This window comes from Cydia fagiglandana, chromosome Z (genome assembly GCF_963556715.1).
Source record: "Cydia fagiglandana chromosome Z, ilCydFagi1.1, whole genome shotgun sequence".
In the NCBI taxonomy this organism is placed as follows: domain Eukaryota; kingdom Metazoa; phylum Arthropoda; class Insecta; order Lepidoptera; family Tortricidae; genus Cydia; species Cydia fagiglandana.
This window is the reverse complement of record NC_085959.1, coordinates 24,510,523-24,529,448: the sequence shown is the minus strand read 5'-3', so window position 1 is coordinate 24,529,448 and position 18,926 is coordinate 24,510,523. Positions and strand designations below refer to the sequence as shown.

Below are 18,926 nucleotides of genomic sequence, written 5' to 3'. Positions count from 1 at the left end.
ATAGGTCTTAATCCTAAACCACTTACAGATGATCTAGAACTATCATATTTGGCATCAAGGTAGACTATTTTAGGTGTATATAGATGAAAACATCCTAAAACTGAAATTTGATTGATAAGTCGATGAATAATATATTGATAATTATTAGATTAAGGAAATATGATTTATACTTAGATCAAAAACCTAACCCCCTTTCAGATGACCTTGAAACTTGATATTCGGCATCAAGGTAGACTATTAGGTGAATATGAGAAAAAATTAAATTTATGATTTATTTAACAATGTAATTAATTTAAATAACGTTATATTGATATATGATTGAAATGCAGTAAAATTAGACACTCTAATGATTTTTTTATTTGTTATCTACTGATACCGTTTCCTGGACGTACATACAACATTGATTTCGGGGGTAGCCCATATCGCAGGTCGAGCTTATATGAATTCGGTTCAGCTTTTTGGATTAAATATCTACTCAGGTCTCTTGGCGCTTGTGACTGAACATACTGTAAACAAATAAAGTACAGTTTTATTAATTTGCAACGATTACTGTAAGTGCATAAGTATGTAGAATAATTTTAATCAGCTAGGTACTAAAGCAAAATTCGATTGAAAAATAAAGTCAATGAGAATATTGACCCTCTAACCCTCTATGTACTCGTATAAAACAAGCATATCTTAGGTTAAGTTTAATATGGATAAGTGTGGCATAAGGGTACCTAATTGTGACTGGGTGCGTAGCCAACATGCCAATCGTTAACGCACAGTTTGCACAGAGACATGACTACGCTACGCTACGTGGCATAACGATGAGTAGGGGCCCTTTTTCCATCTGTTTCTTTATAACCTGTCTTGGATATGTAACCACCCATGATAAGGCGTAAATAAATGTATTCTATTCTATTGTATTATTGGCACGTTGGCTAAGCACCCTGGCCAATATCACACTGGAGACTGTTTACACATTGATTAGTATTAATAGCGAGTACATACATTTGCTACTTGTTACCTGCGTTTAGCAGTCAATGTACCTATAATCTCCCAATATACACGAATCAGTTTGTAAACAGGCCCAATGTGAAGACCAGCCACTCTAACCCGTATTGACATTACTACACGAACACATTTCCAGTACACAAATAATGATGCCAATGGATTCCACTGCTGACAAAGTTAAAATGCCCCTTTAGCAGAAGTTCTAAGGTCCTGTTTTCTAAGGGGACCTTGCATTTTGGAGACAAAGCAAACCGCTTGGAACAGGTGTTTCTGGGGGTGATCTGAGCCGATTAAGCCCGGTTGCCAAGAGGTTCCACCCAGCAGGTGGGCAGGGGAGCGGGGGCAAATGTGGCTCCGGCGCGCCTCACTCTAAGCTATATATCTGCATACATCTAGCAACTATATCAAGTTTGGTGTCTTTTTCGTGTAATTCGAGGATGAAAAATTCATTTCTGTGACAAAATTTTCACTCTTCCATACAAAAAAATCGAGAAATTAAAAATTCCAAAAAAATCTTTTCACTTCTTTTTTTCGAAAATCTTCTACAAAATTAAAACTATGAGGATTTGCTCTAGAAAAAAAATACCTGTGAATAGCCCAGTTATCCTACTATATAGAATAGTAAACTTGTTAAACATTTTTTTTTCATAACTCTGATAAAAAAAAAGTTTTGTGTCGCGCGGCGTACCTGCATTGTAAGAGCGGTATGCAGCGTTTAGGATTTTTAAGTATGTTTCGATGGTTTCTGATAAGTTGTTATTCTTCTGGTTGTAGAAAATTACTTCTGGACGTGATATATATACAAATATAAATTAAACGTATAAATATAGATGTTGGGAAAACTTTCGCCAATAGAGTTATTATAAATGTGATAAAATTAACAAAGCAGATGTTTGATTAAAATGCGGGTTAAAATACGAGTAAGATATATATTGTTCGCAATTGCCACTACATGCCCATGGGTCCGTGCATTTTAGTTTTTTCTTAACGCAGTTGCACCTCCCTGCCCATTTTGTTTTGCAGCGGCAACGAATAAGCTCTAAACAAGCAGCAGCCGCCGCAGGTAGGCTTGTACATATGGGCTCCCAATAACCATTTTGTTTGGACCAGCTCCAGTCAGCAGGACATGGAAGCTGTTGCTGAGGGGCTATAATCTGTCCCCAAACATAGCCTCCTTGGTAAACTGCACGGAGAAATATGTTTACGTGGGTAGGGCATCTTCCATTGGATGCAGATTCTCTAACTGAAGATTTTTTTTTGTAAAAAGTACTTTTCGGCACTTTTTTGCACTCGTACTTGTACCTGATGTACTCGTAAAATCAGTAACAAAATACTATGCATTTTGTTAAAATAACGTCTAGGGGCCAATTCACACCTCGTAATTCAAATCTGTCCATACTTATTATTGTAAGACTCTTACTTGCCATACAAGACAATAACAATTTTTATCAATATTGGCAATGCCTGCTCAATATTGCCTTGTTTGCCGTATTTAAACCCCTCCGTTACGGCAGGATATGCGCTCCAAGCTTGAAATACGCTTTTTTCCCTGTCCATACAAAAAAGGAACAGTGTCGCAACCTGAAAAGGTGTGGAAGAATGACAAGACTTTTGACCTTTCTGGTCCTGTAAAATAAATTATATATCTATGCGTTACAAATAAAATCATATATTTAAAGAAAGTTTGCAGCACTTGACCAATTGCCCTGGTGAGCTGTCTCGTATACTGCGGTGACATATTTATTTTATTTACAATTAATGGAGGATTGGCACAGGAAAGAATCACCTGTTCCTCTCGTGCCATGCTATTGCATTTTCTTAAGCTAACGTTTGTAGTTCTTCCATTAATTGTAAATAAAATAAATAAATATGTCACCGCAATAAGAGACAGGTCAACTGGGCTAATGGTCACGTGCTGCAAACTTTCTTTAAATATATGATTTTATTTGTAACTCATAGATATATGATTTATTTTACAGGACCAGAAAGGATAGTAGTCTTGCCATTCTTCCACGCCTTTTCAGGTTACAACACAGTTTCTTTTGTGTGTGGAAAGGGAAAAAAAGCGTATTTCAAGCTTAAAGCGCATATCCTGCTGTAACGGAGGGCCTTCTTCTTCGTTACACTCTTGATAGAGTGGTCGTGGCCATTATGAAAACTTTTGAGCGACTCATTTAACGACACGTCGCCATTCCTCCCGTAGAGCTGCTTTCCGTAAGCATTCGCTTACTGTGACCGACACACTGATTTGGTTTGGTCAGTACATCTCATTAGAGATCTTCCCCTAGCCCTGTCACTTCCTACTCTTTCTTGCACAACTAGACGTTCTGTCGAGGTTCCGTCTCGACGAGACACGTGTCGAAAGAAGTTGAGTACCGAGTTTTGCCCGTAGAAAGCAACCGCTCCTTAATGCCAAGCTCCTCAATAATTGATGCTCAGTCCATGATATGCCCAGCATTCGTCTCCAGCACCACATCTCTAGTGCATTCACTTTCTGTTTTTCGGATGCCCTTAGTGTCCATGTGAGACATACAGCATACAGAAAAGTGGGAAATATGAGGGATCTGACAATCCTGGTTTTAGTGGTCCTTGTAATGTTCCGGAGGGATTTAAATACGGTAAACAAAACAACATTGAGCAGCCAATTTTGGAAAAAAATGTTATTGTCTTGTATGACAAGTAAGAGTCTTACAATATTAAATCTGAACAGATTTGAATTACGAGATGTGAATTGGTCCTTAGACATTATTTTGATACTATGCATTGTGTTACAGTGTTCGGATCAGGTACAAGTACAAGTGTAAAAGAGTGCCGAAAAGTACTTTTTACAAAAAATAATCTTCAGTTAGAGAATCTGCCTCCAATGGAAGATGCGCTACCTACGTAAACATATTCTCCGTGCAGTTTACCAAGGAGGCTATGTTTGGGGACAGATTATAGCCCCTCAGCAACAGCTTCCATGTCCTGCTGACTGGAGCTGGTCCAAACAAAATGGTTATTGGGAGCCCATATGTACAAGCCTACATACCTGCGGCGGCTGCTGCTTGTTTAGAGCTTATTCGTTGCCGCTGCAAAACAAAATGCGCAGGGAGGTGCAACTGCGTTAAGAAAAAACTAAAATGCACGGACCCATGGGCATATAGTGGCAATTGCGAACAATATATATCTTACTCGTATTTTAACCCGCATTTTAATCAAATATCTGCTTTGTTAATTTTATCACATTTATAATAACTCTATTGGCGAAAGTTTTCCCAACATCTATATTTATACATTTAATTTATATTTGTATATATATCACGTCCAGAAGTAATTTTCTACAACCAGAAGAATAACAACTTATCAGAAACCATCGAAACATACTTAAAAATCCTAAACGCTGCATACCGCTCTTACAATGCAGGTACGCCGCGCGACACAAAACATTTTTTTTATCAGAGTTATGAAAAAAAAATGTTTAACAAGTTTACTATTCTATATAGTAGGATAACTGGGCTATTCACAGGTATTTTTTTTCTAGAGCAAATCCTCATAGTTTTAATTTTGTAGAGGATTTTCGAAATAAAAAGTGAAAAGATTTTTTTGGAATTTTTAATTTCTCGATTTTTTTGTATGGAAGAGTGAAAATTTAGTCACAGAAATGAATTTTTCATCCTCGAATTACACGAAAAAGACACCAAACTTGATATACTTGCTAGATGTATGCAGATATATAGCTTAGAGTGAGGCGCGCCGGAGCCACTTTTGCCCCCCCTCCCCTGCCCACCTGCTGGGTGGAACCTCTTGGCAACCGGGCTTAATCGGCTCAGATCATCCCCAGGAACACCTGTTCCAAGCGGTTTGCTTTGTCTCCAAAATGCAAGGTGGTGGACCTTAGAACCCCAGCTACTTAGACATTAACCAAAGTTAGGTTGTTAGAGTACCTAATTAGGTTAAGATTAGTTAAAGTATAACTTGAATTTATTAAAGTGGTCGAAGTATGAAAAAGGGATATATACTTGAATAAAATTGGGACTAACTTACATAACTCGACCTATAGTTCGTTTTTTTTAGCATTAGAAAGAACTTGCAAACAGGTAAGCGATCTTGACATGTCTTTTAATTGAAAAACGCTTTTTAAAAATCTATAACTATTACTTATGAAAGCAGAAGAATATAAAAGATCGTATTAGATTCATAATCGTTACATATTTGCCGTAACATATTTTTAAAATGTGTTTTTCAATTAAAAGACACATCAAGATTGTTTACCTTTTTTCTAATGCTAAAATAACACTGTGAACTATAGTTACACAGTCATTTTAATAAGGCTTGTGTAATGGTGCTGAACATTAGCTGTTATAAAATGTTATATAACACTGTGTGACAGGGACAACATAATAAAACCTATCAATACTATCATGATGTCCCCCGTCAAACGAAGTTATACATATGATATTTTTATATAACAGCCAATGTCGGAGCACCATTATGGGTACAGTACTACACGACGTTGTATAACATATACTAGTAAGAGTTGGTAGTAAGTACTTAATACTTAAGATGTAGATATTAACCCTCTTATTCATAAAACTTTACGGGCCTGATTTAGTTTAATTATGTTTCATCCCTTTCTTACAAATACATAAGTCAAAATAACGGATAAGGACAAACGATTAATAGATAATTGAGGTTTGTAGCGCGTTTATGAATAAGGGTGTAAATACTTATTTAGATAGAAAATAGAAACCATCAATAAATCAGGTACAAATATTTGAGATAAGCATACAAATAAATGCTCTCACTGACTCTTTTAAAATGTTTGCATACTAACATTATTAGTAATAATATAAAATATTATCCACAACTCATTGATATGGCACCCATATGATTGCCGGCTTCCCGTCGCACAATAGGTTCAAAGGCGAATCCAAAAGATACACACAATTTTACGATGTGAGTCTTTCAAACTTAAGGTACTTAAATAATTCTAAGAAAGGTAAATAAACTTACTTTTGAGGAATCATATTTTTTTCTTAATAACCTTAAAGACAAATCAAATGGACCCCAATCTTTGACGGAGACAAATATCAGCTTCCAACTCTAAAAACATTTTTTTCTTACATATAGCAATTAAACATACTTATATACCTACCTATATATACATATTTTTTTTATTTAACATGTATATTTGCGTAACTGTCTGCCTGCTTTTCTTTGTATAAGTAATTAAAAGGTGTTTTTTTATTGATAATTTGCTACACCTTGTGTAATTGATATTTCTGCTACATCTTATTTATATAAAGCAAAAGTTCAAACTTCAACTCCAGCACTTCAACATTCCATTCGATAACATTGAATGATCTAATCTGAGTTAATTAACTTCATTTGAGTGACGGCGCTGAAGTTTACTTGACTATAGGTTCATGGCTATTAATTATTCAACAGTTCTTTAATTACTTGTATATTTTAACAAGGGTTGTTTTCGTAAAATAATGTATAAACTGTAAAGTCTCTTAATTATACACGTTGGCTAAAAAATAATTGCATCCCCGTTCCCAGGTATGTTATATGATTACATTAGAGCAACTTTTAGTATATACATTGACCAACCCCGAAATCGGGAAAAAAAATTACCCTCCCATAGAAAATGGACCAGCCAAAATGCATGAAACAGCCAAATATTTTTATCGCGATTTCGGAGTCTGCCCCATCATAAAAGTTGCTCAGTAAAATCCCATTAAACCTCCCTAGCAACGGGGATGCAGTTATTTTTTAGCCAACCTGTATATTACTTACATACATTTAGACAAAAAACCCAAAAACCAATAAGTATTAGGTATATTGAGTAAAATAAAAATTAATGTATTATTATTTATTATAAAACATTTTCAAATTTTTCTTTTAATAGATATATATTCAACGGTTTTAAAGACGATTTAGACTGGTTATCCGTAACTTAAGTTAGGTACTTAATTAGTACATAGGTACTTAATTTGTTTTATTTATCTACCCAAATTAATTTTATATTTGAAATTTCTCATTCAAAACCTGGCCATCATATTCAGTTTAGTTAAATCTATTTTCCCGGTTCCCGAGATGCAGGCGGCATCTAGTTTGGGGCCGATTGGATATTAGCTTCAGTATTTATACTATCTAATTTAAGTTTAATCTGTTACCTATGTCAATTTTGTAAAAATGTCTGGCTGAACTCGTCGTAGATATGAGGTACGTCTCCGAAATATCTTTATCGCACATTTTACACGAAACTATTACTATAGTAACTTTAAAAACAACAAAACGAATTATTTTTTACTTACAAAATAATTAAAAGATCAACTGTACGTTAAATGGCGGCAAATGAAAACTTTTTTCACGCACGTCACGCGTCCGTAGTTTTTTTTTAACTTCAGAGACAAACTCGCGTCGGCGTCGATTGTCATATCGTTCGATACCAACTAACATGCGAGATTTGTCATATTGTATGTAAGTAATCCTCATTTCATTTCGAATCAAACGTCATCTCGACTGATATTAGAATTGGAGTCAAATCAAATTGCTTTTTTTAGAGATGTTTGGAATTTGAATGCATTGACAAATCGATTTTGATATATTCTAATGAAGCTATTACAACATTTTCACAGATAAGAAGTTTGCTGTAACAAAACAGTTTATCGTAATGTGGGCAAAGTTGCTTAGTTTGACGGTGTCAGTGTGTAAATATTGGAGATTAAGAAAACTACACACGTACCTTCTTTTTAATTACGACAAGGTTAAACAATTTACATAGCAATCCAGCTATCAGCAGTAAAACAAATGCATAAGATAGTGCTGTTTTCCATGTTGTTGGTAAAAATACTCCAAAAATAGATGACGAGTATAAAAACATAACCTAGAAGAAAAATATGCAGAGCTATTAGTACTAATAATAGAGCTATAATAATAGAGCTATAAATACGTAGCGAAAAACTTTTATTTTTATTTTACCTGTATATTATTATACATATTATACTTAGATAAATTTAAATAAAAGTGTTTCGCTACTTATCTCAAGTGGACCAGACACTATCATGAATAATGACATTACTTCGAAGAAATTACATTTCTACTGATAGTGTAGGGATTGGAATGAAGGAATGACAGCAAGTAATGAAGTTAGTTTAAATATCTTGTTTCAGTATTGGAGTTATGTCAATGTAATAATGACACTAGAAATGACATTACTATTGACAGTAATTGAATGAAATTATGGAATCAGAAATGACAGAAAGAATAACGGAAGATAATGAAGAAGACAGACTGTATTTTGCGGTAGATGTAATGCTTGGTACTGGCCACTTTATCAAAAATCATGTACGTCATATCATGTGTCAGTAATTGTTGACGTGCCATTTCATTACTCGTATAATATTGCGGTGCGTGCATTATTAGGTAGGTACGTGATTATTTTATTATGTCTGATCCGCAAGGTTCTGCACATTTTAATTCGATAGAGCCTTTCTCTCTTCTTCCTCGCGTTATGCCGTCATTGGCCGGCGGAGGCACTAGTTTTCACGAAAGCGACTGCCATCTGACCTTTCAACCCAGAGGGTAAACTAGATCTTATTGGGATTAGTCCGGTTTCCTCACGATGTTTACCTCCACCGAAAAGCGACTGGATACTGCATAGAGCCTTACAAGGAACTAAAATACGACCATGAGAAATGTGTTGTGGCGTGTGTGTGTCGTGGAGTGGACATTACTCAATTAAAACACACATTTATCTTATAAAAATTCGCCATTACATGTGTACGACTCATTACATTACAACTGTAATTTTGAAATACGCCATATACCTTGACAAGATTTTGAAACACTCATTCCTGTATCTATATTGCGACACAAAATAGTAGAAATTATATAAAATAGAACTAAAAAAAATCATACTAAATTGTTGCCATGTTTAAGCACTTTACGGTAAGTACTTAGTAAGTAGCGCCCTCAATAATTTTCTACTATTTTTTCTCGGACTATACTGCCCATGGATATTACAAACTAGGAGCATTCATAAAGCTATTTTTTTATTCTGTGACAGTTAATAATTAAGTATATTTAAGTTTTTTAGGTAGGTATTAGTTTTACTTAAATTCCAATTATTTATTTAATTTTATTTTTCTGTAGGTATTAATTAAATGAATAAGTATAAGTAAAAATATTATTAAAATGTTAGTTATAATATCGACTCCATAGTTTTCTTCCATCGTACCATGCGATGAAAATTTTGAAGTTTCGATACACAAACGCAAATCTTTATTTAAATTATCAACATATGCCGCAGTAAAAAAAATGTCAAGGTATTTTTGGGCCACACTGTAAGAAGATATAAAACACTTAACACCCATTTTACTCCTGGGACTTTTCCAAACCTAGGTAGGTAGCTATCCTGTAATAATCCATCACAAAAAACTTACAATATACATTAAGCACACGAGTCGTAAGTTTAAAGCAGCAACAAAAGAAGGAGCATTCCCATTATGGAACGTTATGTCCTCCAAAAGTCTACTCAAGGGGTATAAAAAGGTTATTATCAATAATTCAATAAGTGTAACTGAACGAATCCCGTATACTATGAGCCAATTGGTCTGAAATTAAAAACAAAATATTAGACCTATGTACGTTTTCGTAGTATGTATAACAATAATTAATGATAAGTATTTAAACTACTTTTCGTTTTAAATGTTACCTTGATAATTTTTCTTCCAAACGGATTAAATGTGTACTTTTGAAAAATTTGTACTTTTGAAACATTGACAGAAATAAAACTATACATGTAGGTAATTCTATATTAATTTAGTACCTATATTTATGCGACTGTGGCATTTTGTGATCGTGACAGATTCACACTGCACAGTTCGGTCCATGGCTGGACTGACTTGACACAATCGAACTGGCATACTACGTAAAAAACGCATCAAACACAGCTTATACTTTGCTATGTAACATGCTTTGAAGAATACGTAGGTTTTAGAGACGATTACATTCTCAAATTAGTATTAGTACTGCATTAGCTTCTACATGCTTTGAATGTGGAGAACAAACGTGACAATCCAAAAAATTGTATTATCTTGATTACCTTACCACATTTAATGAAGCATAAGCACTACATCATACACGTGGAAGTACAACTTATTAATGTATCACAACTTTATTAAGAGTGGGAGAGTTTAAGGGTCAAACAGAAAACTGTGTTACGTCTTTCCTGTAGACGTACACAAGAGTTAAGGGCAGAAAAATGTACAGTTCGTGCGAACACACTAGTTTCCTCTCCTGTGGGCAATAGTTAACAGCTTGTGGGCATGTAAGTAATGATTTTTTATCATAGTTCTCTAAATAAAAGGACTTTTTCATGTGGATAAGGGTTAAATAAGAAAATTAACATCTATAGCCCTTAGCTCTTGTATATGTCTACAGGAAAGACGTAACACAGTTTTCTGCTTGACCCTAATACACAGTGTGATTCAGGAGACGTGAGCAGGACTAACACTCCGCATTTCGTAAATTATAAGCAACTATTTCGTATCAGTATTAGTGAGGTTAACGTTAATTTTCTAGTCGTCTTGAAAAAAAAGATATTAATTAATTTACGACATGCATGGTCACCCTACAATTAGAATACTAAACTACCGATATTCTGTGTCAAATTGAATGGCATCACGGTTTGGTTACTTTTGAAAACTCGTATCTCACTCAAATTTGACAGTTTATTTTCTTCGTAATCATAATGCTGTCATTACCCCGCCTGCCGGGTCATCGATGTTTTTTACGTGTGGCGCATGACCCGGGAGGAGTGTCATTTTAAAATCGATTATTCTTCAAATTAAGTTTCAAAAGGGTTCACCCTCACACTTAGAAATTTCTTTTTTCAGAATGTAATCATCATAGAAACAACTCCGAGTTCACCAGAACCTGGACTGTCATCCGCAATGGATCCCTTAGCCTTGGACTTATTGACTATGATGTCACCAACACAGACATATGATGTTCCAGACTTAGATATTCAAATATGGATGACATATACCTCTATGGGATATTAACAGGAAATAATGATGACATTCTCGACGAATGGACTAATTTCATATTCATATTCATATATTTATTGCGATCATGTTCATTACAGAGGATGGTATAAAACATTGTGAAAAGTAGGTACATGATACCCCGTTAGGGCATTGCAATTATCATAATACTACTTAATGGTAACTATTTACAAATGATACATTACATTATTAAACTTAAGAATTGCAAAATAAATTATAATAATAAACAAAATATTAAATTTTAATTAAATATCATCCATATTGCATTACTACTTATTTTATATATTTAGTTCATCATAAAAGTCCAACAATAATAAATAATAAAATTAAATTAAAATAATCAACTAAATTACTTAAACTAAATTAATTAACTTATTTACTCTAATTCATTATCTGATAAAAATTCCTCGATTGTATAATATGCCTTTCGTATTAAAATTGATTTAAGTTTATTAATAAAAGATTGCGGTTTTTGCTCAGTAGTAACGCTTTTTGGTAATTGGTTGTAAATTATCACAGATATATAATGAGGGCTATTTTTAAACATTTGTAAATTTGGTTTTGCTGGCAACAATAGTTTATCCTGTCTTCGGGCACTTTTTACATGGTCGTACAATGTAATATGTTTCCTAACAAAAGCAGCAGTTTCAAGAATGTAGAGACAGGGGAGGGTAAGCATATTTTCTTTAATAAAGAGTTCTTTACATGCAGCTCGTTTGCGAACGTTTACAATTATTCGAAGGCACTTCTTTTGGCTTACGAATAGACTGTGCGCTTCTGAGCTGTGTCCCCATAAAATAATGCCATATTTCAGCCACGAGTAGGCATAAGCATAATATGCAGATTTAGCGCATTCAGAGTGTGTATTAGATTTCAATAAATTCAAGGCAAAAATGAATTGGGATAGTTTTGATTTTATCATTGAAATATGTTCTTGCCAGTTAAACGAAGTATCGATAGTGATACCCAGAAGGTTGAAATGCTTTACTTCCTCTATATTTAAAGTGCTAGTTACTGTAGACAGGTCTAGGGGTTCCTTCGACCCAGAAGAGGCAACACATGTTGCCGCTCCTCTGCAAGATACGCATATTGATGAGGAAAATGAAGAAGTGGACACACATTCAGGACAAGCAATACCCGATTGGCATAAGCGATACGGTGCGATAGTATGGTCAGGCCACGCACCAAACTATCCATTGTTGAGGCTAGACTACAACGACTCCAGAGGTTGGCCTGTATGGCGACAACGGGCTGCATGAGGACAACACCAACCGCGGCCCTGGAAGCCTTACTGGGCCTCCCGCCGCTGCACCTCTTTATACAACAAGAAGCGCTGGCTGCGGCGGTACGTCTCAAAAAATCTAATCTCTGGAGACCGCCTAGGGTGCCACACACCGAAATCCTCTACGAGGCCATAGGTAAGGAACCGCTTATAGAAGCGGTGACTGACAGGATACCCAAGCAGTTCGTCTTCGACAAGAAATACAAAATACAATTACACGAAGAACCCCATGAAGGACTCAACCCAAGGGAGCTGAGTATCTTCACGGACGGATCAAAAATAAGGTCAGGCACTGGCGCTGGGGTTTTCTCAGAGGACCTAAACATACACATCTCGACACCACTTGGTGCCCATAACACAGTCTTCCAGGCGGAATGTACGGGCATTATAATGGCAGCACACGCAATCGTCTCAAGGGAAGTAATGGACTACCCCATCCACATACTCTCTGATAGTCGATCAGTACTACAAGCTCTACAAAGTTACACTTTCACTTCAGGGCTAATTTACGAATGTCACAAAGCTCTGTCAGAGGTATGTACCACCAATGGCGTAACTCTGCAGTGGATCAAAGGACACAGCAACTCACGAGATAACGATGCAGCCGACATCTTGGCGAGAGGAGGCTCGGAACTGAAGGTGGCAGGACCTGAGTCAATCCTACTTCTGCCATATGCCTGGCTCCGGAACACGCTGCGACACAACACCAAGGTAAAACAGCAACAATACTGGTCTAACCTAAGCACCTGTAGGCAGGCGAAGCCCTCCCGACACTTAACCCCAATCTGTCGCGGAGGCTTCGACAGATGAAGAGACCACAGCTCCGGCTTATAGCTGGGGCAATAACTGGACACGCCTCATTTAACAAACACCTATTAACCCTACGTGTTACAGATAGCCCCCTCTGCAGAGCATGCATGGAGGCAGAGGAGACAGCCGCCCACGTCATTCTAGAATGCCCAGGGGTGGCAAAATACCGGGCACAACACCTCGGCTCACCGGGGTCTCTTCCAGAAGTCGTCGGCAACATCAAGGGTCTGCTAGGCTTCTTGGTAGAGTTGGGTTGGCAAGAATAGTGCCGCCAACCCATCACGCAAAATAAGCGCAATAATATGACGTCGAGTTGCGGAAACCAAGCCCGCGAAAACCTATAACCTATATACCCGATTGGCATCCAGGGAATCCCAATTCCCATCAATATGGTAAAGATACCTTTTACTGACAGCACGGGAATATTGCCGCCACATCAAATGGCAGTCAAAAGTCCATTATTATTGGACTGGACTATCTCTTTTTGTTTTTAAACTGCCAAATTATCGATTTAATCTTGGAATGTACCAACAAGTACGGCAATAAACTTAAAGTAGCAGCAACGACTGCACACTGTCGCTTTACGAGATGGACAGATGTTAATGCGTCCGAATTTCGAAAATTCTTAGGAATTTTACTACTGGTGGGAACTATAAAGTTGAACAGAATGGTCGTCACTGGTCTAATCACTATTTATTTCAATTAAGTCCACGACTTTTTATGTCAAGAGACAGCTTTTTTATTCTAAGGGCTTCGAATGTTCAAAAGGACGTAAGGACTGAAAGCCTGTACAAAATAAAGTCTTTGATTGACCTTTTCAATCAAACAATGGGAACTATTTACTATCCAACAAAGGAACTAACTATAGATGAATCTTTAATCTTATGGAAAGGAAGACTTTCCTTTCCACAATAGTTAAAAGGAAAAGCACATAAATATGGCATTAAATTGTATATATATATGTTAGCCGACGCCAATGTGGTATTAAAAACTAAATCAATTAGCCAAAAAATCAAAACGGTCCGACACAGATAATTTCATAATTATTTAGATTTCCAAATTTGGTTACGATTGCTTAAGTTTTGGAGGAGGAAACAGAGGAGTACGAAACCTCGATTTCTGAGTTTTTTGCGCAGGACTTTTCGCCTTGTCCTTATCGCACTAGTTTTAGGAGCCGCTTCCGTTAGCGAGACGGGTATATTTGCCTAAAATGTTTAAACCTCAGCTCCAGCAGCAGTTTCGTCTTAAAAATACATATGTATGCCGGTTCGCATGATCAATTAGTAGGCGGAAAAACTCATGTTAAAAAAGTACTTATGTTACTTCTTATGGAAAAAATTGTTATTTTGAGAAAGGCCATTCGTTGTATTTGGACAATTTTTATACCAGTGTAAGCTTTGCTGACGAATTAATAGCTAAAAGTACGTACGTGACAGGCACCCTTCGAGCAACCCGGGTGGGTAATCCCAAGTTAGTGACAGAAACAAAATTGTTACAAGGAGAATCGTGCAGCATCGCATACAACTTTTATATTAAAGGAAAAAATGGAAAAATTACGCTTCCGGCAGGAATATGGCTCGCAGATGTATCTGCATGTTTAAAAAATTGATCGCATACAGCAACAAAAAAATTGTTGTTACCAAATGGCAAGACAAGAGAGAAATTTTATTCGTAAGCACTGAACATAAAAGTGGATGTGTAGGGACTTCCAGTCGCCGCGTTCGCAATATCAAATTTAAACCTGCCGTTCAAGTACACTATAATAAATACTTATTTCTCAAAAATGGACGGCAAAGGCGACTTTGCCGTCTAAAAAATAGGTCGCGAAGCGCTTAGTTTATGGTCAGTCAAAAATTAAAAAGTTAAAAACATTGCAGTCTCGATTTTGGGACTGCAATGTTGCATACAAATTCCATTATTTGTCGAGTTCCAAACTTTTTACAAGTTGAAATGGCCATATCAATTGAAGGCACAGGCCCACAGATGATTTGTACCGCGACTATTTAGTTGTCTCAAATAGGTTGGCGTATTTTTTTAAAAATAAATAGGCGGCAAGGGCTTTCTTCTGTGAAAATATATACGTAACAACGTTGCTTTTGTAAAATATTTCTATGATATTTATAATTCTTGCACCATTTTTGAGAAAAGCACTATATATGACTAGGCTGGAAGGCTACTTGCTGGCTTCGGATTCAATTAAACGGACTCCCAAGGTCGTCCGTTTAAAACGAATCCTCAGCCTGCAATTAAGTAGCGACTTCCGAGCCTCGACAATAATGTACTATTGCTGTGAATATAAAACCCTACGTTGGTACAAAAATGTGATTATACATCATCATATCAGCCCTTTATCGCCCACTGCTGAGCATAGGCCTCTCTTCTAGTACGCCAGTTGTCCCGGCGGCGGATTATACATATTATCCAAATATGTCTTATTAATGGCTTTTTTCTATTTAACGTTATTAAAAATAATACGAAAATCCCACTGTATGATATCAGAAAAAGTGTAATTGAACTTTTATTGCCAATCCCAAATGAATGTGCTCGCCCACTCTTAGAGACAAAAATTCATTTACCGACGAACTTGCCGAAACAGGATGGCAACACCATAAGAAAAAGGTGCAGTCTGTTACAATAAAACCAAAAAACGAGTAGGTAAATACCATATTTGGTTGTCCCGATTGTCCGGGATTTCCAAGGCCATGTGTGTCAAAATATGAAGCTGGCACGTCTCACTCACGATTTTCAAACAACGCCAAATAAAAATTATAGGTAGTAGAAAAGGTTTGTAACACCTGAATTTTTAAAGTCACCCGCCATTTCAAGTATACCACGTAGTTTAAGCGCTACAAAAAATTTAAACAACGTTTTAATCCGTTCACTTCCTTAGTTTGATGTCAACTGAGCTCAATCAAGTCTAAATCCGTGAAAAAAAAACAAAAAAAGTACATAATTTTTTACACATGGCTGATGACACGGCAGGCGTGTCATCATATTCTATGGCGCATGGCACGGGTGCCGTGTCATGAAATTATTGTTCCGCGCCACAGCCAAAAGTTTTCGAACGCGCAGCGAATCGGTTAAAGAGGTTTTATGGTTATTAATTAGGTCTTGTAGGGTGACCATGATTGTAGAGAATTAAATTTGTCCTCGCCAAAAAGTAAAAAAATAGGAAAAAGTGTCGTTGTTTCACCTAAATACGACGGTGATCGATCAATTATCAGTTACTGAGTGTGCAGGATTAGTCCTACTCACGTCTCATGAATCATCCTGCATGTATGCGGTTGTACTTTAGCCTATTATATTCTACTTGAACTGGCCAAACTATATTCGATGGTTATTGTTCTAAGATGTGCCAACCAATTCAACGTCTCGTCTTCGTCTACGGGCACACTACGCCTCCGAACCGAAATAGCTAAGGGCTCGAGGTATGGTTAATTTTAATACTCATCAACTGAACAAGTGAGACGATCTTACCATTGTACTCCATTGGGGCTGATGTACATTACACAAAATAATCAATATTACTGTTGCATGCCATCGTTTAAGTACTTGCCATTCATAAACTATAACTTCAATCAGGCATTGAAAAGTGATTACCTGAAACAAAAAACAAGTTATTAAATCACTTAATACTGCTACTGGAGCAAAAAAATTTTGGTACGTGAATGCATAACACTTATTTAAATCGTCTGAATTATGGTAGAGCAAATAAAGATATTACACAAGCAAATAATTTTAAGAAAAAAAACCGACTTCTCTGGGGCCTGATGGTGAAAGATTATTGTAAATGGTGCGCTATGTAGAAAAGGAGATGAAACCACCCACTTTTCTAGTAGCATTTCGTTTCTGTAAGGCTCGCAGTTCTAACCTAACCTAACCCACTTTTGTTCGGTTCTGTGAAGATCGCAGTTCAAACCTAACCTAACTCACTTAACGGCGCATGCGGTGCGGTGTACGAGAGTTTGAGCGGGAGGGGTTTGGCATCATCATACTTTATACCTACTTTTTATGGTAGGTAATCATAGTGGTTTATTTAGTTTACGAGTAGGTATCATAGTGGTTTTCCGGGTCAAGGTCCGGGTCTGAGTCCGAGTCCGGGTCCGAGTCCGAGTCCAAGTCTGAGTCCGAGTCCAGGTCCGGGTCCGAACCGGATCCGGGTACGAGTCCGGATCTGGATCCGAGTCCGGATCCCAGTCCAAGTCAAAATCGAAATTCGAAATCACCAAACGTGTACTAGTTGAAGAGTTCTGTTCTGATCATCATTAGCAGTTCCACTTAATCATATGCGACAGTTTTTAATGTTAATGCTTTATTTTATGATGAAAATACAGAAAACTCTATAGGTATGGGTATGCCTTCAAGATTTGAGGAGTTCCCTCGATTCCTCATGGATCCCATGTTCAGAAGTTGAGCTTGACATAAATATGGCTTTAAAACCTAACTTACTTAACAAACATAACGAAGAGAAAAAATCGCCAAACGCGAGCTATGCGTCGTTAAAGACTTTCCTTTTGGTCATCATCAGCAGTTACACTTCCTCAAATGTCACTTTTGTGAGTGTATATGCTTGATTTGTTGATAAAAACACAACAATCACTATATGTATGCCTTTAAGATTTGAGGAGTTCCCTCGATTCCTCATGGATCCCATCATCAGAACTAGGTTTCGACAAAAACGGGATCAATCTGTATGCATACAATCAAAAAAAGAATTTTCAAAATCGGTCCAGTACTGACGGAGATATGGAGTAACAAACATAAACTATAAAAAAAAGAACATACAACCGAATTGATAACCTCCCCCTTTGGGATTTGGAAGTCGGTTAAAAAAGAATCAATTATATTACTAGATACAACTTGTCTCAGTGACAGAAAATTTATATTAGTCATTACATGGTGAATTATACGATGATTTAGGTACTTGTTACAATACATATACTTACTACATATTTTACTTACAAACGTAAAATAGTCCACAGCAAAACTCAAAATAATAAATGGGATAGTCACAATACTGTCCAGGTTTATGGAAGTAAAAAATAACGGCCATAGTAAGTAAATATTGGATCCCACTAAAACAAAATGTTTATTAAAAGTTATGGACTCAGTCTTGATACAATTGTTAACACCTATTTTGTTTTATCAACATTTTATTAAAAACATATTCAATAAACTTGTTGCAAGACTTGCGTCTTTTGCTTATGACTATCGGATATTTCCGTTTCCTGCCTTAATTCACGTCTTGTACCTACATTTACAGTTGACCGAGGATTTTCACCAACAAATGCGCGGAATATACCTAAAACCAATAATTTATAACCTTAAAGTTCAAGGAACGACGGATCTACCATTGGTCTTGAAGTAGGTACTTATAAACAGAGATGTGAAAAATACTTTATAAAAAGTATTGTAGGGTAGGTGGGAGTTTCACTCAAACGCCAATGTCAACGATACTTTTATTGACTATGAAAACTTATACATATAGGTGCATACATTTATGGGTTCATACAAAACTGGTTACTTCCTAACTAACTTAATATCGAGTAACAGACGGCAAGGTTGAGCACGCCTGTTACCGATGCAAAAATTGCCAAGGGACAGTCGGGAACCTATCGCCAAGGCACTAGCTAAACCTAGGAAGGTCAGGGAGAAGACTGCAAGTGGCTATGGAACTCCCGACCGAGACTTGAGACTAGCCAAAGGACAGAGGTGTACCTATCGCTGAGGCAGTCGCTAGCTAAGTAATCTGATGCGGTGCGGGCTGCGGCTTTTATACCGCC

The 18,926-nt window shown here is 36.6% G+C and overlaps 2 long non-coding RNA genes across 2 annotated transcripts; both read right to left on the bottom strand.

Moving 5' to 3' along the window:
* Positions 1-373: 373 nt before the first annotated feature.
* LOC134678498 (uncharacterized) lies at positions 374-7,867 on the bottom strand. The gene is made up of 3 exons (XR_010100191.1): positions 7,727-7,867; positions 5,989-6,078; positions 374-506 (listed from the first exon to the last, which is right to left on the bottom strand). It is a non-coding gene; the product is annotated as an uncharacterized LOC134678498 (long non-coding RNA).
* A 1,553-nt stretch (positions 7,868-9,420) lies between these two features.
* LOC134678473 (uncharacterized) lies at positions 9,421-18,207 on the bottom strand. Its single transcript, XR_010100188.1, has 3 exons — positions 18,106-18,207; positions 16,621-16,743; positions 9,421-9,596 (listed from the first exon to the last, which is right to left on the bottom strand). It is a non-coding gene; the product is annotated as an uncharacterized LOC134678473 (long non-coding RNA).
* Between the last annotated feature and the right edge of the window lie 719 nt (positions 18,208-18,926).